This window comes from Henckelia pumila, chromosome 3, assembly GCF_033568475.1.
Source record: "Henckelia pumila isolate YLH828 chromosome 3, ASM3356847v2, whole genome shotgun sequence".
Lineage (NCBI taxonomy): Eukaryota > Viridiplantae > Streptophyta > Magnoliopsida > Lamiales > Gesneriaceae > Henckelia > Henckelia pumila.
Genome location: NC_133122.1, coordinates 11,087,147 through 11,096,666, shown reverse-complemented (window position 1 = coordinate 11,096,666; position 9,520 = coordinate 11,087,147).

Here is a 9,520-nt window from a genome sequence, read left to right as displayed (position 1 = left end):
TGTTGGTTAATTTAGTGACATATTGGTGATTCTTGATTTAAGTTTATAATTAATTTATAAAGATGTATTTTATTGTATTTACACTTGGTGATCTTGAAAACGAAACCACATAACGAGCCAGAAAACGAGGCTACTTAATGATCCCGAGAACGAGCATACTTAATGAGTTTGAAAATGAGCTCGCTTAATGAGCCTGAAAACGAGCTCACTAACAAGCCTGCTTAACGAGCCGAACTCGAGACAGACTCGTTTAATATGATAAACGAGTCGAGCCCGAGACCGAGCCTAATACTGTTCGGCTCTGCTCATTTACATCTATATATATATATATATATATATAATCAAAATATCATATATAATTATTTATATATTTTATAAATAAAAAATAAATCAAAATAACTCAAATATAGTTAAAATATAATATGTTTAATATATAGTTCAAAACCAAATTATTATTATTATTATTATTATTATTATTATTATTATTATTATTATTATTATTATTATTATTATTATTATTATTATTATTATATATAATTAAAAATAAAATTTTTAGTTTTTTAATGATTTGCATTTTGGGAGGTAGAATACTGAGAGTGATAAAGTTAAATGGCTATCCGATCGTACTATTAAAGAAAGAGGATGAATGCTCACCTCAAATTTCGGAAGATTAAGGATGGAAAGAGACAATCGAGTATGATCATCGTTTGAGGGACATATCACATTCAACCTTTGAGATTCAATTTCCAATAAAAGACTTGTTAGCAAAGTCCTTCGATGTAGCGATCCGCATCGGAATCACCTACTAAACAATCCTTACACATACAATTAAATCTTAAATGATAATAATAAGGTAAAATCAGCAAAAAACAGAGTACAAATCCCAAATCTAAAATAACAGTCTGAAATACTGATTAGGGTACAACCAAATTGAATAACTTTGTATCAAACCAAATCAGAAATAAAATCAACTAAAACAGACAACCGTAAATCTCAACAGTGTTGCTGCTCACCTTGGGGCTCACTTCTACATGCGTCATCTAACCTGAGGGTTGCTCCACAAAATGTGATGTCCAAGATGAAAGCACAAAGACTTGAGCACTAACGCCCAGTATAATAAATACGAGTATACAAACCTATATGTGCATGCAAAATGACGTGGACGGGGTGACTGGATAGACGAAAAACTCATGCTTAGACTAAAGGCACCAAAGTATCTAGTGTCACTCAGAAGTACCCCTCTGGAATACTAGCACAACATCTGGGCGTAGATTGGAAATATCTTGGAAATGCAGTTTTTGGTGCCCGTCGGCCATGTGACTCATGATGTCCAATCATCCACAAACTAGGGATGAGCGGCCCTATTATACTATGACTATCTCAAAGGAGATACGACTCAATGTAATAAATGATCATGCGTGTAGTAACCCGCATTTCTAATTAGTGATTAAATGAGTAATTAATCACGTGATCATATTTAGATTAAGTAAAACATGATTAATTAAGTTCCTGTTGGGATAACGGACTTCAGAAATGGATTCAGAGCACTCGAACTAGTTGAATTGGTTCAGCAGGACCGGACGGTCCGATGAGGAGTTCGAACGATCCGAAGTGGATCGGAAGCTCCGTGCCAGGATCGGAAGCTCCGATCGAGATCGAAAGCTCCGTCGGCAAGATCGGAAGCTCCGATCTGACTCAGTGAATACGTCATCGGTTACGTCAGCAAGGTGATGTCATGGCTGACGTAATATAGGGCGATCAGAAGCTCCGAAGGGGCGATCGGAAGTTCCGATCGTGATCGGACATTCCGAACAGGGATCGGAGGTTCCGATCGTCGTCTATAAATAAGGGGTTCGAGCCCTCATTCTGTGCACCGATTTTCCCTTCTTTCCTCTGGTTTTCGAACCTTCTTACTTATATCTACGGAGTTCTAGGCATCCTATTGGGAATCCGGAAGTTGCCTAGCAATCCCGGCATCGTAGCGGAGGTGTGCCTAAGTTTTGAGGCGATTCTACACCAGCGGGCTGACGACGGACGAAGGTATAATTTGGCTTCCTAAAAATATTTTAGGAGTATGCAATAGCTTAGTTAAGGCTTTTAGAGCTTAATTGTTGATGCATGTATATTTGCATTGTAGTAGCTAGTAGACTGGACTAGTAGGCTTGGAGTCTAGACCAGCAGAGCTAGGTTTGACCAGCAGTGTTAGAGGTACGTAAGTACTGACCGAGATAGCCGGCATGATATATTTGCTTATATGTTGCATGAGTATTTGCTATATGTTTTATCATGTTTTAGCATGTTTTACCGCCTTAGCACATACATGATTTTACGTGTGACTGCATCTGGAGAGATGTGAGTCATTGACAGTTTCCATAGGGAACGATGATCTCATTATGGACTTGAGTCAGGTATGATAGTTTCCATATGAGGCTTGCATCCTGTTTTGGATTCGGGTCAGGATGGGGTTGGCTCAGCCCTGATATGGAATATACGAGTACCCCGCGGAGTAGCTCTCTAGCCGGTACTCTATATTCTCGGCACCATGAGCAAGTGTTTTCACTTGAGTTTTAAATCATCCGTGTGCGAATATTTGTAATTATATCATTGCTTCGTATTGAGCGTTCTAGCTCACGCCCCTGTGTTTGGGTATTGTGTACCTTGTGGCAGGGCAGGTTTGAGGCTGGACGGTTCAGGCGGCTCCCAGCAGGATTGAGTTTCGGAGAGTCCAAGGTTGTAGAGGGTAGGGATTTATTTACCCTGAACCTTCGATTTTGGTTGTATAACAGTATTTATATACTTGTGACAGCGTCGGTTGTATTCTGCCGATTGGATTTGTTATATTTTAATTATCCGCTCTTTACGCTTTAAGCTTTTATTGCGTGCGCTTTTACTATAACTCTGATTAGGTAGTGGATCCGGGTTGGGTCACTACATTTTTGGTATCAGAGCGACGCATTGCACTGGGAATATTGTAAAGCGGATTAAGTAATTGTCTGTTCTTATGTAACAGATGGCAGATTACGACGAAAGTCACTGTAGCGTAGACGGTGGTCGTTGGGGCGATCCGGACGATCGTAGACATCGGGGACAGCCCGTGGAGCGCAGGCGAGTCAGCATGCGTAGGTTTAAGGAAGTTAGCCCGAAGCCTTTGACGGGTGGGGAGACAGCTGAAGAGGCGGAGGATTGGATGGAGAGGATGGAGCAGTGCTTCCAGGAGTTCCGTTGCACGGCTGAGGATAGGATGGAGATTCTTGCCTTTATGCTTGAGGGCAGAGCGAGGAAGTGGTGGAGATCTACTTCCGCACCGTTCATAGCAGCCAGAGGTGTAGCTACTTGGGTTGAGTTCCGTACTGCTTATCAAAGATTTTATTTTCCTCCAGCTCTTCGTCAGGCGAAAGCCAGTGAGTTGTTGAGTTTGCGGCAGGGGACGATGACGATCGAGGAGTATCAGCAGAAGTTCTTTGATCTGCTACCCTTTTGTCCTCATATTGCCGATAGTTCTATGGCGAAGTTTGATCATTTCCTTCAGGGTTTGAATCCTGACATTCATCATATGGTTGTTGTGGGCGGCGATGGGACTTACGAGGATTTGGTGGACCGTTGTCGCCAGGCCGAGGACAGTATTCGGAGGAACAGGGGACTTTATTCTTCATCCAGGCCAGCGAGCTCTAGTCCTTTGGGTCCGAAAGGACAGTCCTTCAAGAAGCCAGGAGGTACTTCTTCTTCTTCCTCTGGATCTGGTGGAGTGCATAACTTTGGTGGCCAAAGGCCGAACCGTTGCCGTCAGTGCCGACGCAGACATCCGCCAGGGCAGTGTGGTCGATCGACCACTGCATGTTTCTAGTGTGGCCAGGAGGGTCACATGAAGAGAGATTGTCCTATGCTGATTGGGGCAGCGAGTGGTTCTGGAGGTTCTCAGGCATCTGTTCAGCCACCTCACTACCAGCAGCCACCTTTCCAGCAGCAGTATTCGCAGCAGCGCCAGCATCCGCAGCAGTCTCAGAGACAGCCTACTCAGACTCCTTCTCGGGGTCATTCTTCTTTGAGGCCACGTGCCCAGGGTCAGGTCTTTGCGCTTAACCAGGAGCAGGCAGAGGCTGACAGCGATCGGATGATTGCAGGTATCTGTAGTTTATGTGGTTTTCCTGCATATGTTTTAATTGATACCGGTGCATCGCATTCTTTTGTCTCAGCACGTTTTGCTAAGAAGTATAAGTTGCCATATATTCCTCTAGACGTGTTATTAGTGGTTTCTACTCCTATGGGGAGCGAGATTTTAGCCAAGCGTCTAGTTGTGGGTTTTGTTTTGGATTTCGAGGGACATCAGCTTAGTGCGAACCTAATGATTCTAGCGATGGAGGATTTCGATTGCATCATTGGGATAGATCTATTGACTACCTACCGAGCGATAGTGGATTGCTATCTGAGGTTTGTTCAGTTTCGTACAGAGTATGACGAGTCATGGTATTTCTATGGTGAGGGAGCGCGACCCCCGATGCCAGTGGTTTCAGCTCTAAAAGCCCGGCGTGCGTTAGAGTCTGGCGGGGAAGGCTACCTTATCTACGCCATTGACGGCTCCTTAGGAGAGCCAGATATCCAAGAGATACCAGTGGTTCATGACTTTCTAGATGTGTTTCCGGAGGAGATTCCAGGTTTGCCACCAGTAAGGGAGATTGAGTTTGGCATTGAGTTAGTGCCAGGAACTACACCAATTTCCAGAACTCCTTACCGATTGGCACCGTCAGAAATGAAAGAGTTGCAGAAGCAATTGCAAGATCTTCTTGATAAGGGTTATATTCGACCTAGTGTTTCACCATGGGGAGCCCCAGTACTGTTTGTCAAGAAGAAGGATGGTTCGATGCGGTTGTGTATTGACTACCGTCAGTTGAATCGGGTGACAGTGAAGAATAAGTATCCTCTTCTGCGGATAGATGATCTCTTTGATCAGTTGCAGGGTACTTCTATCTATTCGAAGATTGATCTTCAGTCTGGGTATCATCAGTTGCGAGTTCGACAAGAAGACGTTCCTAAGACAGCATTTCGTACGCGGTATGGACACTATGAGTTTCTAGTGATGCCGTTTGGTTTAACAAATGCTCCAGATATTTTTATGGATCTGATGAACCGAGTTTTCCGCGACTTTCTGGATAAGTTCGTGGTGGTATTCATCGATGACATTTTGGTGTATTCTCGCAGCATGGATGAGCATTCCTACCATCTCTATACTGTACTGCAGGTCTTGAGGGAGAGACAGCTGTACGCGAAGCTGAGTAAGTGTTACTTCTGGATTGACCGAGTTGTGTTCCTTGGTCATGTAATTTCTCAGGAGGGCGTATCTATGGATCCTAGTAAGACAGAGGCTATTTTGAATTGGTCGCGTCCGACTACAGCTTCTGAGATTCGTAGTTTCCTTGGTTTAGCAGGATACTATCGTCATTTTGTGGAGAATTTCTCTCCGATAGCTAAGCCTTTGACTCAGTTGACGAAGAAAGATGTTTCTTTCATTTGGTCTGATGCTTGTGAAGATAGTTTTTGTGAGTTGAGACGTCGTCTAAAGACAGCTCCAGTTCTTGCCTTACCGTCTGGATCAGGTGGATTTGTAGTCTTCACTGATGCTTCTCTCTAGGGTTTGGGGTGTGTGTTGACTCAGAATGGCCACGTGATTGCCTATGCCTCCAGACAGTTGAAGACTCACGAGGAGAACTATCCCGTACATGATTTAGAGCTTGCAGCCATTGTATTTGCTCTTAAGATATGGCGTCATTATTTTACGGAGAACGATTCGAGATCTTCACCGATCATAAGAGTTTTAAGTATCTGTTCACTCAGGCTGAGTTGAACATGCGGCAGCGTCGTTGGATGGATCTGTTGAAGGACTACGATTGTGAGATCAAGTATCATCCAGGTTCTTCAAATCCTGTTGCTGATGCGCTTAGTCGCAAAGTTTATATGAGTTCCATTCGTACCAGTTCGGTTTCGAAGGCAGTGGAGGAGTGTTGTTCTTTGGGATTCATGTTCCGTCATAAGAAAGAACAATAAGGGATTCGTGTCTCTTCTGTGCTTGCAGAGCCAGCGCTATACAGACGAATCCGGGAAGCTCAGAATTCTGATCTGAAGACTCAGAAGTTGGCCCGGCTGGCTGAGGGTGATAACACTTCTGGTTTCCATTTGCTGGGAGATGGTCTGTTGTGTCTTTCTGGTCGAGTTGTGGTACCCGAGGATTCTACTTTGAGGGATGAGATCTTATCGCAAGCTCACTGCAGTCGATTTTCTGTACATCCAGGAAACATGAAGATGTATAAAGATCTTCGCACTCGATTTTGGTGGAAAGGGATGAAGCGCAGCGTTTATCAGTTTGTGTCCCGATGCCTTGTGTGTCAACAAGTCAAGGCAGATTTTAGACGACCCGGAGGGTTACTTCACAGCTTAGAAATTCCTGAATGGAAGTGGGAGCATGTGACGATGGACTTTGTCACCCACTTACCTATGTCTTCCAGGAGTTGTGATGCTATTTGGGTTGTCGTGGATCGATTGTCGAAGTTAGCGCATTTTCTTCCCTATAACCGCGATTACACCTTTGATAGGATGGCACAATTGTATGTGCGGGAGATTGTGCGATTGCATGGGATTCCGTTGAGCATTGTCAGCGATAGAGATCCGAGATTCACCTCAAGATTTTGGGGTAGTTTCCAGCGAGCCCTTGGTACTACTTTGAGCTTGAGTACGGCTTATCATCCAGAGACGGACGGACAGTCGGAGCATACTATTCGCACTCTAGAGGATATGCTTCGCGCGGCGGTGATGGATTTTGGTCCAGCGTGGCATGACCATTTACCCTTGGTGGAGTTCGCGTATAACAATAGTTACCATCGCAGCATTGGCATGGCACCATTTGAGGCTCTTTATGGACGCCGTTGTCGTACACCTTTGTTTTGGGACGAGGTTGGCGAGCGTCAGGTTGAGGGTCCTCAGATGATTCAGCAGATGACTGATGCAGTAGAATTGATCCAACGCAGGGTTAAGATAGCCCAGGATCGACAGGCTAGCTACGCGAACACTCACCGCAGACCACTTCATTTTGAGGTAGGAGAGTATGTTTTCTTACGTGTGTCACCTTTCCGGAAGGTGATGAGGTTTGGTCGCAAGGGTAAGCTGACACCTAGATTTATTGGTCCTTTAGAGATTCTCAAGAAGGTTGGGGATGTTGCTTATCGTCTGGCCTTGCCACCCGATCCTTCGGAGATCCACGATGTGTTCCACGTATCCTTGTTAAGACAGTATGTGGCAGACAAGTCACATATTTTGCATCCGACCGAGGTAGAAGTGGATCGAGATCTATCGTATGTAGAGAAACCCCTACGGATTCTTGACAGGAAGGACAAGGTACTTCGTAACAAGCATATACCGTTGGTGATGGTACAGTGGCAGCGCAGAGGTACAGAGGAAGCTACTTGGGAGTTGGAAAGTCGGATGTTAGCCGAGCACCCCGAGTTATTTTGAGATTTTGTACTTCTTTGTATCAAATTTATACTTGTTCAGTTGTAATAAAGAACATTGGTTAGCTATTTATGTTTTTCCTCTAAGGCTTAAAATTTCGAGGACGAAATTTCTTAAGTGGGGGAGAATGTAGTAACCCGCATTTCTAATTAGTGATTAAATGAGTAATTAATCACGTGATCAAGTTTAGAATAAGTAAAACATGATTAAGTAAGTTCCTGTTGGGATAAAGGACTTCAAAAATGGATTCAGAGCACTCAAACTAGTTGAATTGGTTCAGCAGGACCGGACGGTCCGATGAGGAGTTCGGACGATCCGAAGTGGATCGGAAGCTCCGTCGGCAAGATCGGAAGCTCCGATCTGACTCAGTGAATACGTCATCGGTTACGTCAGCAAGGTGACGTCATGGCTGACTTAATATCGGCGATCGGAAGCTCCGAAGGGGCGATCGGAAGTTCCGATCGTGATCGGACGTTCCGAACAGGGATCGGAGGTTCCGATCATCGTCTATAAATAAGGGGTCCGAGCCCTCATTCTGTGCACCGATTTTCCCTTCTTTCCTCTGGTTTTCGAACCTTCTTACTTAGATCTACGGAGTTCTAGGCATCCTATTTGGAATCCGGAAGTTGCCTAGCAATCCCGGCGTCGTAGCGGAGGTGTGCCTAAGTTTTGAGGCGATTCTACACCAGCGGGCTGACGACGGACGAAGGTATAATTTGGCTTCCTAAAAATATTTTAGGAGTATGCAATAGCTTATTTAAGTCTTTTAGAGCTTAATTGTTGATGCATGGATATTTGCATTGTAGTAGCTAGTAGACTGGACTAGTAGGCTTGGAGTCTAGACCAGCAGAGCTAGGTTTGACCAGCAGTGTTAGAGGTACGTAAGTACTGATCGAGATAGCCGGCATGATATATTCGCTTATATGTTGCATGAGTATGTGCTATATGTTTTATCATGTTTTAGCATGTTTTACCGCCTTAGCACATACATGATTTTACGTGTGACTGGATCCGGAGAGATGTGAGTCATTGACAGTCTCCATAGGGAACGATGATCTCATTCTGGACTCGAGTCAGGTATGACAGTTTCCATATGAGGCTTGTATCTTGTTTTGGATTCGGGTCAGGATAGGGTTGGCTCAGCCCTGATATGGAATATACGAGTACCCCACGGAGTAGCTCTCTATCCGGTACTGTATATTCTCGGCGCCATGAGCAAGTGTTTTCACTTGAGTTTTAAATCATCCGTGTGCTAATATTTGTAATTATATCATTGCTTCGTATTTAGCATTCTAGCTCACGCCCCTGTGTTTGGGTATTGTATACCTTGTGGCGGGGTAGGTTTGAGGCTGGACGGTTCAGGCGGCTCCCAGCAGGATTGAGTTTCGGAGAGTCCGAGGTTGTAGAGGGTAGGGATTTATTTACCCTGAACCTTCGATTTTGGTTGTATAACAGTATTTATATACTTGTGACAGCTTCGGTTGTATTCTGTCAATTGGATTTGTTGTATTTTAATTATCCGCTCTTTACGCTTTAAGCTTTTATTGCGTGTGCTTTTACTATAATTCTGATTAGGTAGTGGATCCGGGTTGGGTCACTACAATGCGTCATATGAACAGTAAATACATGTTTTATATATGAATAACAGACTTGTTGTGCCAGATTTTTCAGATTTGAAACATTAGATTATGAGAGAGGCTCATATCAACCGATTCAGTATTCATCCTGATGGCAGAAAAATGTATAATGATCTGAAAATACAATATTGGTGGAAACAGATGAAAGCAGATGTCACAGAATTTGTGTCTAAATGTTTGAATTGTTAACAGGTGAAAGCTGAAAGAAATAAACTAGGTGGTCTATTGCAGAGTTTATCTATTCCAGAGTGGAAATGGGATCACATTTCCATGGATTTCGTTACACAGCTACCACGTACATCCAGAGGTTGTGATTCCATTCGGGTGATTATTGACATATTGAAGGAAATCAGCGTGCTTTATTCCGTACAGAATGACGTATAGAC